We start from the raw sequence: 17658 nt of genomic DNA on the forward strand, positions 1-17658 counted from the left end.
TGGGCGGGCTCCGCCGGCTCCGCCCGCCGCCGCCGCCGCCGCCGCCGCCGCCGCCGTCGCCGCAGCCCTTCGCGCTAAAGGTCTGTAGCGGCCCGCGCGCGCCGCCCGCCGGGGGCTCGCGCCAGCCACGAGGGAGCGTCCGCGGCTCGCGCGCCCGCGCCGTGGAGGAGAGGTGAGCCCCGGGTCCTCCATGCCACCGCGCACCCGCCCCGTTGCGGCCGGGCTTCCTGTCTCTCGAGCCGCGTCCGCGTCCCCTCGTGGACCGGACGGACGCGACGGTGCCCCGCGCGCCTCCGTGGGCATGGGCCGCGTGAAAGTTGGGCGGGCTTTTCCTGGTGTGACGGTCCCCGGGCGGGCGGGCGTGGGCGTGTCCCCTCCATCCACGCGCGGCGGCTTCACCCTCTCGGCTCTCGTCCGAGATTTCTGAAATGCTGATTTCTGAAATGGAGCCTTGGAGGTTTGTGCCACCGAAAATCTGAGTCTGTCAACACAGACATTCTCATTACATCATCATGTAACTCTGGGCAGCTAAGCAACCCCCCGCACACACACGCTATACTTACAAAACCCCCCTCCCCCCCACTTCGTTTCTTTCTACTGTCTTTTTGGTGCACGGACTGTAGAGAATCCTGCAAGATATTGAGGCATTTAGAATTTATGGAGTTTATGGTTCTGTTGCTGTGGTTGTCACCTCCGCTCTACGTCAAATTTGAGACTCATTTCTTAAGGATGTCTCTATTTTCTGGTGTATTTGCACATTGGTGGCTCTGATGCTCGGCTGGCCACGGCCGCCCGGCGTCTGAGATAGACTCGTGTTAATATGTGAAAGGGAAGAGCTGATCATTAGCGTGCAGACGGGCTTCAGATAACATCTGGCGGGTTTTCTCCGTTTTCATGTGAAAGCTTTCACGTTTTTGCTGGTAAACCGGAGGTTTTAACTTTTAGTCTTGGTGGCAGTGACGATAAGGATACGTTCCCTTCTCTCCACCCCGCCCCCGCCCCTTTTCCTCCTTTATTCATCAGCTTTGCCGTTTAGGAGCCTGCGTGCTTTTAGCAGTAGTTTAACTCGTCTCTTGTCACTGAAGCTTTCTCCCCCAGCAGAGGTGGGAGCTAACTCCCTCTGGTTCCAGGTTACCAAGACGACTCCTTTTCTTTTTGGCTTACTGCTGCATTTGTATCTTTCCGAACATTTTAACTTACACTAGGGATAGGTATTCCCTGATTGTTCTTAATGAAGGACTTTTAAAAAAATCTAATTTTAAAAGTTCCTAAGAGTTTATTGGTTTGTCATGTCTGCACGGATCCTGTTAGGCATAACTCTTAAAATTTAGAGCTTTAAAATAAGATCCACAATTGTATTGTTAAGACATGGTCGTGGAGCTTGCTCTTCGAGTTTTGGCTGTACAGTTGTCATTGTTTAAATCAAGTGCAAAAGAGGTTATTCCTGTTTATTTAGTGTAATAACTGTTTACAGTTAAAACTTTAAAGACTCATAAAAGGAGATCTGCTGTATTTTAAAGATCTCATCATTCTTGTGGGAGAGACACAACACTGACGCTAGGAAAGGCAACAGATTGCTTCTGTCATATCGCTTTGCAGTTTTGGAGTGTACTTAAAGGATTATGATTGATAAGGCTGTCTTGCCAGAGAATGTTGACACAGGTGTGCATCGTTATCTTAATTAAGATCTTGAGAAAATGTTGTCTATAAAATGGTGACATAAGAAGGGCGGCATATTTCTGTACAGTTTTGCTTTTGGAGAATTTAATTGCATAGAGACCTGTCTTTGAGCTTCCAGCACTCTGGCAGCAGAAGTTTTAGAGAGAAATGATAGTTCAATGTTAAGTGTTCTGGCACGTATTAATACTACTTGTGGCTTTTTGGCAATGCCTTTGTCGACTTTTTTTTGTGCTTCCATCTTTGTGGAGTAATGGTTCCTGATTTAGAAAGAAAAGCATAAATAGCGTAGTATATTATTAAGCAAACGTTTATTAGTGTTCAGTAAAAATATGTAGAGGAAGGCATGCTTAATGTGCAGAAACAGGATTGTAATGAAAAGGTAAATATATAAGAAATTTATGTCCCTTCACTTTTTTTAGAAGACAGTCTCCTAGAATGTTTTAATGGTCTAAAACAATTTCTTTTTTCTTATTGTCAGGTACTTAACTACATTTTTTACGGAATGCCTTGTTTTTATTTCCAGACGTAGAAGAAAGCTGTTTTATTTCTTGCAAAATGTGGTTCTGTAAACTTGAATTGATGAGCAAGTGAAGATAGTGCATTTAGACTCTTATTAGTTTAAGGATCTGAATCATAACCTGGATGACCACTAGAATAGTATTACTGTCCTTTACTTCAAATCTCTGAATACCAAATGCCAAAACAATAGCAGGACAGATGCTGTTGATTATATTACCCCTTGGCTTACCCAGCACCTAATACCCTTCCACATAAGTATTGCATTAAGATTTCCCCCCTCTCTTTGTAGCTCATGATTTCCTGGAAGCTGGCTGTCCATCAGTGTGTATGTAAGATGTGTGAGTGTTTTTCTTTAATATTAAAACTCATTGCAGAAAGAGGAAATGAAAGTGGAGGAGGCCATAGGCGTTATGATCGGAGAGGCCAGGTGTAGAATCACAGCTCATTCGTGACTCCAAGGATAATGAGCTGCCGAGCATTACATGGTAAACTAAAATCAAAGAATGACTTATTTAGATTTGTTTGCTGAAACTAAAGCAAGAGCATTAATTTTGACATAATTGCTTTACTTATCCCCCAACTCCCCTTCAAAAATTTCTTTTCTGGCAGCTAAGATCAGCATCCCAATGCTATTATCCATACATTATTTTCAAATTTGATATGCTGTGTTAAAAGAAATGAAATAGGAATATGAGCTAATTACCTGTCATCTGTTTTAATAAGTAACACCAAGTAATTATTACTATATTAATATATAATAATATAATATATTTTTACAGTATAGAAATCTTGTGGAAAATGTCAGTGTTCTTCAGTTGATAATGTGCAAGTAAATGAGATCGTGTAATCCTGAGTGAATTAAACATGTTCTTTAAAACAGATTATGAAAACAGGATCGTATTTTGGAACAGTGTTTTACCTCTGAGATAGCACAGCCTATTTTGTGTGGTAATATCTCAATATCTTTGCGTATTTCCCTTCAGTGTCTGCATTGTGTTGGCTCCTGTAGTTTAACATCCTTTCGGTATAAGTGTTAGCTGTTTTATAGAGAATAATTGTCCTTAATAGAATAGCAGCTGATACCACTCTAAGAAGATGTAAAATCTTGGAATTATTTTTTTCTTGTTCAGTAATGACTCTGGTTTGCTTTCTGGTTTAGCACTACTCTGGAGTGTGATACTCATGACTTATTTCTGCATAAATCTGCAGTATTTTATAGCTAGAGTATACCTGAGCACCAATTTAGCTTGGCAAATTAACTTAGATGCTTCAAAATTGAAAACCAGTATATTCAAATGTAGTTAAAGTTTAAATCTTTATTAGTAAGGATGCACTTAACATTTGTTCAAGAGAATAGAATATAATTTTCTCCTGCAGTTGTCATTTATGTAATCCATTTTTCTAGCCTTTTCTCGGGCTAATGATATTCCACACCTTGATACAGTCTTTAGTTGTTTATTTGCGATAATATAGAGTGATACCTTGGAGAAAATTAGATTAGATATTCATATCTAGTATCCCTAAAGTATTTAACCAGACTTCTGTGTTTCCTTAAACAGAATCGTTTCCATTTTCTGTGCAGGTTTTAAGTATGATGTTTCCGTAATACATTTGGATGTTTTCAGCTAAGTTCACTTCTGAACCATGGGGTTCCTCCAAATGTTGACTGAAATTTGTCCTTGCGCATCCCCAGGCTCATCTGCAAGTGAGTGTCTGCACAGTTGTGCTTGTGTGTGGAGTAAACCCAAAATAGCATCAGCGTTTGTTTTACCAAAGTATTTGTATTGGAAATAGGGATGGTCTAAGTACAGAATGTAGAGAATGTCACTTGAGGCCTTTGATTATTAAAATTTTACCAATGCATTGGTAAGTAGGAAAATTTTTGATTCATGGAAATGCACTTAAAATGCATTTATTTTTTAATGTTATCATCGGATAGTGAAACTTTTGAGCTCAGTGCTTTTTGTAAAAATCAAGACTAAAGTTACGACATGGTATAGAAATAGGATTATTATTTAAAGGAAATAATGTTTATATCAAATTACAGTTTTTGATTATTTTCATTACCCCAGTTCTTTTAAGAATAAACTTAGAGGGAGTATCAGCTCTAGTCGTGGGTACTAAACTCTTTTAAAAAGACAAAGGATATACAGGTGTGCACAAAACTTGTCACTTCTCATCAAAATAGGGGCTGCTGAATACAAGCAGATGAGAAAAGCTATGAGAAAAAAAAAACACTGTGCAGAATATTTGTGTTGCCTAGTGGGGAGAGCAAGTACTGGATTTAGTGATAGAGAATATTTTCTTAAGTAAAAAAGATGGTTGAATGACCAAAAAAAAAAAGCTAATTCTACAGAAGGCAACTCTAGTACAGCCTGCAGTAGAATAAGTGCTTCTCTGTGGATACTTTCAAAGGTATTAAAGTGATTTTTAATGTTATATAATTGTTTTTAAATAACACACTTGTGTTCTTCTATCACTGATTGGGCGTTATGGGGCTTCATGTATGACCAAGAGCTGAAGCATTACAGTGACTTAGGAAACACACAAATATGAAGAAAATGTTAAACAGTGAGCAATCTGATTCCTCTTTGTTTGCCTTTAAGCTTAGTTTTTGGTTTTGGTTTTGTTTTTTTAACCACATGTAAACTTGTTGAATTTATAAGACAGGAGGATTAGATTTTTCTTCCCTCCTAAGGATGAATATAGGAAAAATCTAAACATATATGCAAATTGGTTGAGTTTTATATCTGTTATTAGCCAAAATTTATTATAAAGATTCATGTTCATTTCTTATATATTAATGGTATTCAAATGTATTAAAACCGATACTTCTTTTATATAAAATACGTGGTGTGAGGGGGGTTCCCCACTCTTGAAAATATGAAGAAATCATGTCCTTTCAACAGTAATAGGTTATGGTTGATTAATTGAGAAGGTTATACTAAATGTTCTCTAGTGGAAATGGCTAGAGTATGCTTTTTGAGAACTATATCATTCAGGAATAAAATCAATTGAAATATTGGTAATTAAATTGTAATTCAATGAAGGAACGAACTGGTAGGAAAGATGAAGCTAACTCTTGCTGTTTTTCTCTTTAAGAATCTACAGTCCATAATGGAGCTACTGTACTGGCTATTGGAAAAAGGAGATTCTGAAGATAGGGAGGTAATATTATCTCTTTTAAAAGAATACTTTCCTCTGTAATCCTGTGCCTTTATTACATATAAGAACTTTATCTAGTAGAGAGCAATTTCTTTAAATTTGGGGTATGGAAACAATCTGATTTTCCTGTGCTGAGTTTTCGAGCTCCTCCTCCTGGGGTAATAGGCTATGTTGGGAGAGCTGAGAAATCTCATCTAGGCATACTCAGCACCCTTAAAATAGCTTCTTTCTGAGAATTAGATCTGTGATGGTGGCCTACCCCGTTCTAGTAGATGTCATTTTAGCATGTGGTTGATGTGCAGGCATTGAGCGCGTTGCTTAGCTGTCCTCATTTACCTCTCTGGCTTTGTTGCCTTCTCTTGGGGAACGTGCTCTCGGCAGGGTGGCTCACTGCCAGCCACCACCCAGCTCTGAGTGGGAGACTTGCTGGTTGACAACTGGTTCCAGGGCTCTGCCAAAGACCTCACCAGGCCCAGCCTGGGCTGCTCTAGCGCACTGGAGGCCAGGAGCTCCCACACACGGGTTCCTTCCCTGGTTGTCAGCTTTAGGTCCCTTTCCATTTTTTGTGTAATCCTAGGCTATGGGTAATACTTTCCGTTTCCTCTCACTAGGTTGGCTTGTTGCTTTCTTTGCAGCTGTTGCAGGGATTCACATGGAATGGAGGACTCTGTTTTATTCTGGATGAGATCTTTGATCATTTCCCCACATGCTTTTCCAGTTTCAGAAACCTAATGCTGGTGTTGCAGAATGAATCTAAGATTCTTGAACAACAAAAATGAAAAATGAAAAATCTGTGTCAATAAGAAAATCTTCCATCTTTTCATGCTATGTTGCTACATTGCCCATGCAAGTTAAATTAAAAACAGAGTCAAACCCTTTTATAAATTATCAATCGCTATGTCTTAGAATGTTTATAAAGGCTTAAATTGTGTAATGGTATTTATATCATTTTTTTTCCTTTTTAAGAAAAATGATATACTTTTCTAGTCATCAGAAATACTCCCTGAACTATATCTATGGAGGGATATTAATGTAATAATAAAGGGCTTTATGATGTCTAATTATATAATTGGGAAATTGGTAAGCAACAGTAGTAGATAAAATCAGTTTCTTCTATTAAAGAGCTAGTATACATTTAAAAACAAAAACCTTCAAGAAGGGGACTCTTTAATCTTTAAATCATATGATGTTTTTGGTTAATACAACAGGAAGAGGAAATATACTAATCTCAGATTCTTTTATTCTTGCCTAGGTAGAGGTTGGAAGCAGCTGAGGAGCTATTAACATGTAGCCTAGAAAAAAAATGATATAAAAGTGATTACTTGGAAGGCAGTTTACATTTGCAGAACAATTCAATATTATGTCCTTGACCAACTTTTACACTTCATATACTTGGGTTATTACTCTAGCTTTTAAAATATCAGTCTATGGTGTAGCTTGTGTATGGAATGCAAGGGTATTTTTGAATTGACTAGGTCTTGCTGGTCATTCTAAAATGTGCTACAGTATTACAAAGTTGAAATGTAATATTTATTAATAGAAGGAAAATATAAAATTTAATATCTGGGCAACTGTGACCTTTAAACCTACTTTAAAAGTATAATCTTGACATCTGTGACACTATTTTTGTCTTTGTTTATAGATAGAATTATGGATATTCTACAATCCAAATGATTTATTTATTAATTCCAAATTTTGTTCTCTATAATGGACTTTTAAAATAAAAAGAATACATGCTTTAGACATGGACTAATTTATTAAGCATTAGTACACAGAAAAGCAGCCTTGATTAATTTAAAACTGTGAAAGGGGGCAGGTAAAAGTGTTTTCGGCTGAAATTTACTAATGCAGTAACCATTTAAATTAAATGTTTGTTAACGTAATAGTGATGGCATTTTCTCCTCCTCCTCCTTGTGGTTTTGTCCAACTAGATGTTACAGTGGCAGTTGCGCTGACTGTTAAGCGTTTAAATGATGACACCATTATGTGAAGTGATTTTGAAATGAGAGATTCCAGCCAAGAATTACATCTGCTCCCATCTCCTTCAAATCATACTCTCTGGCAGTACAGATTATGATTGATTTGTTTGTGACAGATTGCAGGAAACAGTCATTGATTTTTCAATATTTTACCTTAAAATTATTTACAGTTGTAACCATGGGGAGGTATTTCCACGGGCTGTCAGCCCCTGAAAGACTAGGATAATATTCCCTGCTCTCTGACAAGACAAATTACCTGTAATGAGTGCAGTAGCTGAAGGGTATACTTTTATTTTAAAATATGTCAATAACCCCAGTGACTAAACGAATATTGATTTAGCATAATGAAGCCTGAGTAATGTGAAAATGAGCTTTTTCAAGGAGCATGGTAAAGACTTTCTTTTTAGCTGGTTGTAAGAAGCTTTTCATTCTTTTCAACTAGCTAGTGGAGTTAAGGAGTTTTATATGCAAACCATCAGGAATGATAGTGTTGTTTGTGATAACCAGGGTCCAAATATTTTGCCCTTGCTTTTATCGATTCTTTTTCAGATCTTATTTGGAGTCTTACTTTCAGTCATAGAATAGCTACTGATTTGCTTGCTCTTATCTTGAACCAAATTAATGTATTTACCATTTCAGTATATTTTGCGTTAGAACCTCTGGTATTGAATATTAAAATATAAGTCTATATACAATCATTTGTAGATGACATAATAATTATCTTAAGACATTTCAAATGGGTCTATTGTAGTATTTAATGTGCTGTGTGTTATGGTAGAATAATTCCTAGTCCCTGGACATCAGACTGCTTTCAGTGGGAATGAAGATTAATTTACTTAAGCCCTGATATTTTAGGCATCATTGCATGTTTTCATTTTTGTCAGACTTCCGCCCACCCTTTTCAAATGTAATTCTCAACTTTTTAATGGATTAAGATCCCAATACATAAGGTCCTTCAAACAAGAATGATAATAAAGTAGTATATTGCTTTATTTTATAGTTCATCAAGAAGCCAAAGATCTTATGCCTGACTAAGTATCTCCGTATCTAACTTGGTAAGGAGAAAATAGGGTAAACAATGCCCATAATATATAGTAGAAAAGTCAGCATTTGAAGATGTCTAACTTGTATTCCATGGGAACCTAATGTATTTTATGATAACTAATAGTAATAAAATTTTATTGAAAGCAATAGGTAAAGTCCCTTTAGAAATTAAAAATGAGTTATTCAGATGGCTCTTTGTCAGTGCTAGTTCTTTTGTAGCATTGCATTGGAAATGTTGCAATAAAATGAAAAATATAAACATATCTTTTAATGGAAAAAAGGATAGACTCTAGAACAGAAAATTATCATTTTATTTTTTCCCAGGAATTTGCCTGAGGGTGTGACACAGATGATCTCTGTTACTCTTCTTAGTTGTGTCCTGCAATAAGCTGGATGCTTTATAAAATACTGGTCCCTTGGTTTCAAATGCTGTAAGATTTTAGTTCTCCATCACCCCCTCCCCCCAATTTTTTCCTTTTTTCTATAAAGGACCTTTGAAAACAGAAATATAAAGGTTGCACTATCATCACATATGAAACTGGTAGCCCGAATTCTTCAACCATTAATTTGGTTTATAGTTTTCTAAGTTGATACTTTATCCTTAGAACTTACCTGTGGTTAAGGCCTATCTATAGATGTGCCCTCCAGAAAAAAATGAATATAGATTTTCTTCCTCAATAGTTTTTTTAAATGAAGCGTATTTTCTTCATACAAATCTCCGTTAAGGAAAACATCTATATTGTTGTTTAGTTTATTTTGGAGTAAAATAATAAATGTATATGGTAAGTACCTCCTGACCCCATCATTTAGTTTAAACCTATCTGTTCATTTTATAGTACATGTGCAGAACTATTTACGTGAATAAAACTCAATAAATATGTAGATAAAGTAAAGCTTTTTCTGGGGAAATTATTCTCTTTTGGATACTCTGCCCTTTTCCATTTCTTTTCTCCCCTTGGAAAAAAAAAATCTTGCCCTTGTTCTCCTTTAAGGAAAAACTATTTAGATAAAGTGTTTTTAAATCATGCAAGTCATTGCCTGGGGTTGGTTAAAACATTTACTTTTTTGAAAAGGAGAAAATGCCCCTGTTTTAAAAATCTTTCTTGTATTTGTATCTATTAAGATAAACAGTTTACTTTGATACGGTACATACCAATCTACTTAGTTAATTTTTTTTCCAGAATTCATTTTACTGTGCTTGGTATGACCTTCTATGATAACTTAATATAGGAACAAATTAGCATATAATTCTATTTTCCATGTGACCTCAACCAGTTGCAGAATTGTACCGCCACTTTTGGGGCGCAGTTTGATAGTCTATGTAGACTGTAGCATTTTTAAGTGTTTGCAAATGTTCAGTGCATCCTACCTAAGGTGTTATCGAAAATGTTTAAAAGTAAGCGGTTAGAGGAAATACCCCTATTCCTAAGGTATCAAAATGCCTCCTAAAGGTAGCATTTTAAACTAGTGTGCATAATTGATTAGTGATTTGTCTTTCTCCCAAGCATAAAGCAACAGGGCAAAGTTAAGTGAGGTTGGTGAAGTATAAGAAGATATAAGGGACTGATGGTGACAATGATCATGACAACTAAATGGATTTCTTTTTTCTTTTAGATTCAGCTGTCAGTCTGAAATTTCCTGTGGCCTGTTCAGTCTAGATGCAAAGGCCATGGAAAAATCAAGTGCTCAAGTGGTTTAAATATGTTTTGGATGTTCTTATTTATAGATTACAGTATTTTTCCACTTAAAATCCACAGTTGTCATGCAGAAGAAGGTTATGCCCTTCTAGATCACCAATTTTATTTGACACGCTTAGCATTGTAATGTATTACCAAATGCTATCTGTTTTAATCAAAGTATAGAAAAAATAAAATCAATTTTATATGTTGACTTTTTTTCTAAAACGACTTTATTGGATTGAATGAATGTTTATACCTGAAAAAGAGCATTCCAAGAAAAAAAAATCACATTCTCCAACATAGCAATTCTTCTGGCAATCTGATATCATTAGAATAGGTTTAAAATCACTTTCTAATGTGACTGTATTATATTTATGGGAGAAAAAAGACTTGAAATGTATCCTTATATATATTTTAATTCTCTATATTAGTCCCTCTGGAATAGAACATTTTCTTCTCAAAAAATCTATTAGCTCAACTCAGATACAAGATAAAAATCATAACTGGCAGAGCATTTGTTACGTGTTTGAGCATCTGTTATGTAAAGAAGGTTGACATCCAGTCTTTCACAGAGTTCTTACATTTGGGGAGACTGAATAATGACCGTTTGCCTTGCCATTGGGAAATTCCTCGTTGTGGCCTTTGCGGTGGCTGTAGGAAAATGGAAGGATTCCTCTGCGGTAGGCAGGCCTCTGGCTTCTGTGGTGTGAACACTGTCAAGGGGTATGTGTCACTAGAGGTGGCCCTTAGCGAGGGAACTGGGGAGATTCACAGATGCTGATGACACTCGAAGAAGCAGTTGTGAGTAACTGTTTTGTAAATGACCCAGTTCGTACTTCATCCACTTCTGTAGTTTTTACAAAGAAAGTGCTATGATAAATTCTTAAGCTCAAGTCTCCATATGGCAAAGTAAATTTATTAGGCTAGAGTGTTTCTTTTTTATTTTTAATTAAACTTAGTATTTTGAGATCATTATAGATTTCACATGCAGTTGTACTAAATAATGGAGAGGTCCTTTGTACCCTTTACCTAGTTTCCCCAAATAGTATGGTGTATAGTGCCGTATCACAACCTGGACATTGGCATCAGTACAGCCAAAATACAGAACAGTTCCTTCAGCACAAGGATTCCTCATGTTGCCCTTGTGTATCCATAGCTGCTTCTGTCCTGCTCCCCTTCCTTAACCATAGCAACCACTAGGCTGTTCTCCATTTCTACAATTTTTTCTTTTCAAGGATGTTATATAAATGGAATCATATAGTATATAACCTTTTGGAATTGACTTTTCTCACTCAGCACAATTTTCTGGAGATTGAACTTGAATATTTCAAGTCTGTTCTTTTTATGTTTGGGTAATATCCCACGGTATGGTTTTCCCACAGTTTGTTTAACCATTTACCAGTTGAGACTTCAGGGTTGTTTCTGGTTTTTCACTATTACGAATAAAACTGCTGTAAACATTCATGTATAGATTTTTGTGTGAACGTAAGTTTTCATTTTCCTGGGATAAATGCCCAGGGGTGTGATTGTGGGTCATATGATAATTACAGAGAGCATTTCTTTTTAAGACTAGAATTGATTTTGTGTATATGGAAGGGGAGACAAAGAGAACATCTACATTTTTGTGGTATTTTTGCTTTAACAGGATTTGTTTATGGTTTCAAAACATGCAGACTATCTTAAATAACTTGTAGCTAGATATCAAAAAACATTTTTTCCACAACGTAGATTTTGTTCTTATTTTTAGAGAAATATTTTTGAGAAAAAATTACTTTTTGGGGGGGTAAACAATTTCTATGTAAAGGAATAAAGGTAGACATACACTATAGAAAAGATGCTGCAAAGCTGACAGGTTACTTGGGGATATTTTCCAAGTGTTGATAGAGAGACTTGACGTTCGAGGATATATTATAATAGTTTTTCAATTGGTAGACTCTAGCTTTTGTCACCACCATGTTGCCTGTAGTTTTTATTTGTAGAATGAATTCATTATCTTTACAATTTGTGTTCAGCGGTATTGCATTTAATGTCCATTTAATTCAACTATATGCACTTAGGAAGAAAAGAAGGAAATAAAAAAACAATAAGTATCTTTTCTAGTACATGGCCCCTAAAAGGCAACTATTGACACTTTACATGATGCTTAATGGAAGAAACAGCTCTGTTCCCAACCCTGGTGAAAATTATACTGTTATACTTCCTGAGAGGCATGTATGAAACCGTCTATGCTATATTTTGGGAGAGACTTACTGAAAGGATTTTCAAGGATAATTTTTATTCTAATTTTCCACCGTATATATTGACTTTGGAACTCTTACTGAAGATGTAGCTCCATTTCTTTTTTAGAAACATTGGATGCCTTTAACTGGTTACAATAATCCTTCTAACAAAAGTCAATATTTTAAATCTTTAACCTTTTTGAGTGAGGCCCTAGGCCCAGGGGAACCCCAATCATGCAATTCTTCTAAATATAGTTCATCTTTAGCCCATATGGTCATGACCACAGTGATATAAATGACATAAGATAATAAAATAGTCCTTGCCCTTAAAAATGACCTGGACAAAAGATAGTATGGACATATAGAATCTTTGAATACCAGTAGTCACTCATCAAGAAGCAGCTAGGGAAGCATCTCCTGTCTAGCACTTCTAGGAACTGGGACCCTAACAGTAAAGAAGAGCAATACAGGCCCTGATCCCTTTGCGGGGTTCTCGCGGCTCTTAGATTAGGGGGTGGGGACAGGGGAGAAGTAAAAAGAAACTGAGATAGAGTCCAACGTGATTATGTGTTACTAGAAATCCAGAACCTTCGGAATTTAGGAGAGAGACTAGGAAAGCTGAAACTGCTGGAGCAGGCCTCACAGAAAATGGTGGGCTTGAATTGGGAAGGAGCATGTATGTGACACAGAGAAGGAGGACATCAGGAGCAGAGGGAAATGAGCTGCAGTGTGGTTGTTGGAAGTGAGGTGCAATCTGGTCTGTTCATCAAAATAGTAGGTGACTGCCCCAAAGTATACTTAACAGCTTCCTATGTTTTAGGAACTCACCAGAAATGTGGCATGCTTTAAGAGTAATATTTGAGTTTAAATATGTATATTTGAGTGAAAAAACAAATGGATACTCTTCTTCTTAAAACTAGGACTTGGAAGTAGCTTTTAGACTATGAGGCTCAGTATGTGTGTGTGAATGTGAAAAACAACCTTACTTTCCTCCATTTGTGTTTGATAAGGAATAAGATATTTTGTACCTTTCTGATGTCTTAAATGCATAACCTGTAAGACTATAATACTTTAAAATGTTTTATTTTAGGCTTAAAATAAAAGAACTTAAAGTTCTTTTAGAAGAGCTCCAAAATTAAAACTGCAAGATCACATACAGATACAAGTTACATAAAGAATACATTTGTAAGATGGTACATAGAGCTGATGGCTTTACTAAGAAACTATTTGGGGCACCCTAAGAAAATACAGGCATTTCTGTGCATTCTTTTCAAGTGTTCAAGGTAGTAAGAGAGCTGAGAGCCTTTTCTAAATATGCATCCAATTTTAGAAGGCTAAACAAGGAAGCGCTAATATGCCTGAGGCCCTTTAAGTCAGGAACTTGGAAAAAGGAAGACACCTAAGGGACTATCAGAGTTTCTTTAAATTTATATAAATCATAGATTTGATCAATGTGGTTATAAAAGACATCAAAATTAAGATACTCAGGATTTTATGTGTAATAATACAGATTCCAGTGCCCCCAACTATATGCCATTGCCAATGAGGCCAAAATGAATTGTGTTTTAGGAAAGTGCTACTACATTAGGTAGACGACTTAAAAGTTCTGAGTATGTATAATGAGCCAGCACCGTGGAATCATCTTGTAATACTGTTTATCTAGCAGTTTAAAAAAAAAAAAATGGTGCTATTTTAGACGGTTAAAAAAATTTTTTTTACAAATATTGCAAATCATAGGTTGGTTACCACTAGACTTCCTGACTCTGCTGTGATTGCTGTATTCTCTGTATATTCTTTTAAAATACGAGGCACTTTATAATTTTGTCTATAATTGTTTATATATTATTTTCTCCACAAAATGTTTTTAGAACAACTTATTGCTAAATTACCTTAACCTACCTGCCATTTTTAAACTTTATGTATGAATGTACTGAAGTGTCAGTTGCAAGACACATTAGCAGACTATTTAATTTTTTTTTCCAGGAGTCTTTTTATTCAAAACACCTTGCAAACTCTATGCATAAAAATAGCAGGCAGCTTCCACTTGCAGGCTTTTGAAGCTGGAGAAGATGTGTTTTTCACGTGAAGAAACTTGAGTCCCAGGAAGATGAAATGCCTTGCTACTAAGTGGTAATAAGGATCTTTTGACTCCACAGCAAATGCTGCCATCTTGAAGATGCTTGTCCCCAGTTCTGGAAATTCAATCTGCAGATGGTTGTATCACACCCCTATTCTTCATAATATTTTATTCTATACACATCAGAAATAAATGTCTACTTGCCATCTGTAGATGTCATACAAACATTTTGTCATCCAGTATGGGTACAAGTAACAAGTTAAAGTATGTTAATCTCAGAACTGAATTTCAACCAATAGAATGTTCCATGTATTCATTACTATTTATACATACCTGCTGGCTTTTAACATTGTGATAAATCCAGGGAATCAAATATGAATACAATATGTTCCCTGAATTCAACAACGTGGGCATTGGGCTCAGGCATGGAGATGAAATGGTGAACAGCATGCAGTGTTTACCTTTGTGGAGCTCGGAGCTTAGCATCTATCTTGGCTACAGAGGCATAATCAGACCATTTCAGCACAGCACGGTGAGAGGGAAAGGCCAGGTGCCATGGGACCCCAGGGGCAGAGTCCTCAGCCAAGCCTGACGGACGGTGGGCAAAGTCAAGGAAGGCTTCCCAGAGGAGAGGGGCATTGGGGTTGAGCCTTGAAGGAAGGGGGAGCAAAGAAAGACAAGGGAGAGCACGTGCCTTCAAGAGTCAGCAAGGAGTTTGAAAGAAGCAGGAGAGGTGCGTGCGGAGATTAGAAGGAGAGATGAGAGTAATCAGGGGCCAGGCTACAAAGGGTGGTTTATACGCTCGAGAGAGCAGCTTGGACCTCATCTTACTTTCCCCTGACCAGCTCTGCATTGTGGAGGTATCATGTTTGGTGGCAGCATGGGGAGTACATTGGAGACCAGCAAGACTGGTGGTGAGAGACTAGTTCGGTGGTTTTTGCAAGTAATTGTCCAGGGGTGAGAATAGTTGCGGGAGCCAGGGGAAGGAGAGCTGTCGGTGGATTGATGGGGGATACTAAGATGCTAGAAATTAAAGGACCTGTGGCTGACTGGTTACGTATGGGGGTAAAGGAAAAGCCTGTCAACGAGGGCGTCCAGAAGGCTGCAGCAGTTAGTTCGTGGTGGTGGTGTTTTGAGACAGGGAACCTAGGACAAGGATGTCTAATGGGAGAAAAGAGTGTGGGCCGAGTAGATGGTGAGATGCTAGTAGAATATCCAGGGGATTTGGAACTCACAGTCTAGTAGCAGGCAGGGAACACAATCTATTCTTTCATATCCGTTTGTTTTCATTTCTCTGAAAGGCACATTTCTCCAAAAATGTGTTTTCTTTCATTATTAAATGTTGTTTTCCTTTTTTTCTTATGTGATACAGCTGTAATGGTCCTATGAAAAGCAAGTCTGAGATGAACCATTCAATATTATTGGGCAGCGTTTGTTTTTAAAAAAAGATGGGGTTCAGGATACGAAGGAAGGAAAGTGAAAGAATATTCCTGGCTATAGCTGTCCCCTAAACCATTCAATGGATTAAGTATACTCAATTTCATTTGTGCAGAGGGATTTAAAGATAGAGAGGGAGGGGCAAAACATTGCCAAGAAAAAAGCACTGGAGAATATTTTTGTTTTTAGACACTTGGTGAGTTTGGATTACAACATATGCTTAAGTGATTAGTAAGTAACATTATCTGGATCATGTTCTTCCAACATTCACCCACAAGTCCTTACTCAGCATGTACTGGGTACTGGACAGTGTTGGCATCGAGTAGAGACCATAGTGGGCATGGTCCTTCCCTCACAGAGTTTATAGTCTAGCTGGAGGGTTATAAATCCTGAAGGTAGCTTTTTATGATATTTCTGTCCATGTTTGTTTAATATAGTTGACATACATTGCGAGGACAACTTACGACTCTCAAATCCTATAAAACCGAACGTTTATGCCTCCAGAGGGCACTGCCATGTTCACAGGAGGAAGAAAAAGAAAGGATTCAGGCCGCCTTGACTTTCTATCTGTTGAGCTGGGGCTAGTTGGAATTGTTCCTCAAATCAGGGGACTGGAGCACATGTGGACAGTAGCTCCTGGCTGTTCCTGAGTAGCTAAGAAGTGGAGCTGTGACTTACTTGCTCAAAAGGGTCAACATTCCCCACCAGCGTGGTGCATTTGTTATAGTTGATGAACCTGTATTGACACCATCACCCAAAGTCCATAGTTTACATTAAGGTTTACTGTTGGTGTTTTGTATTCTGTGGATTTGGACAAATGTGTAATGACATGTATCCACCATTAGAGTATCATACAGAATAGTTTCACTGCCCTAAAAATCCTCTGTGCTTTGCTCATTCATCCTTTCGTCTCCACTAACCCCTGACAGCCATTGATCTTCTTACTGTCTCCATAGTTTTGCCTTTTCCATCATGTCATACTGTTAGAATCATCAAGTATTTAGCCTTTTCGGATTGGCTTCTTTTAGTTAGGGATATGCCTTTAAGGTTTCTCTCTGTCTTTTCATGGCTTGATAACTCATTTCTTTTTAGTGCTGAATAATATTTCATTGAATGTACCAGTGTTTTTCCATTTACCTAATGGAGTGTGTCTTGGTTGCTTCCAAGTTTGGGCAGTTACGAATAAAGTGGCTGTAAACACCTGTACGCAGGTTTCTGTGTGGATATAAATTTTCATCTCCTTTGGGGAAATACCATGGAGTGCTATTGTTGGATCATATGTAAGAGTATTAAGTTTTATAAGAAGCTGCCAAGCTGTCTTACAGAAGTGGCTGTATTGTTTTGCGTTCCCACCAGCAAGGAATGAGATAGACCCATGATGAGGTCTCTGTCTTTTAATAAGCCTGCTGCACCTCTTGTCAGAACTTCGCACTCCTCAGTCTCCCTCCCCCTTAGGTAGGACAGGGTGGCTAGAGCAGGCTGCAGTTACATACCTCCCTTCCTCCCTGTGGAAGGCTATGGCCAGCTGGAAGTGAGTATTTCTTTTCCTTCAGGTCAGTTAGGTTAGGCTCTATGAAAATAGTTTCTCCTGAGAGCAGACCTTGTTACGAAGAAAGCTCTGGCATGTTTCAAAAATGCTTCCTTTTCCCCTCCCCCTGCCAGAAGCATGAGGGGATTTTTCCTGGACCTTCACTGTGAGGACCTGGTTGAGCTCCTGGAGGTGAAACTCACAAAAGGGTGGGAACTCCCTGTGACTGGGCCCCCCTGGAACTTTTGCCTTCAGAGTTGTCCACACTGAGCCTCCAGCAACTGGGCAATTACAGTTCAGGTTCTCCCACCCTGCCATTGGCTCCCATGGA

The 17658-nt window shown here is 37.8% G+C and overlaps 1 long non-coding RNA gene across 1 annotated transcript; it reads left to right on the plus strand.

Annotated features, from left to right (window-relative positions):
- The first annotated feature begins 132 nt into the window (after positions 1–132).
- On the plus strand, positions 133–6171 carry LOC114904113. Its single transcript, XR_003795854.1, has 4 exons — positions 133–172; positions 3782–3904; positions 5302–5367; positions 6000–6171. It is a non-coding gene; the product is annotated as an uncharacterized LOC114904113 (long non-coding RNA).
- Positions 6172–17658: the final 11487 nt, after the last annotated feature.

The sequence above is a fragment of the Monodon monoceros genome, unplaced genomic scaffold (assembly GCF_005190385.1).
Source record: "Monodon monoceros isolate NGI ecotype Baffin Bay Population unplaced genomic scaffold, NGI_Narwhal_1 Super_Scaffold_10, whole genome shotgun sequence".
NCBI lineage: Eukaryota > Metazoa > Chordata > Mammalia > Artiodactyla > Monodontidae > Monodon > Monodon monoceros.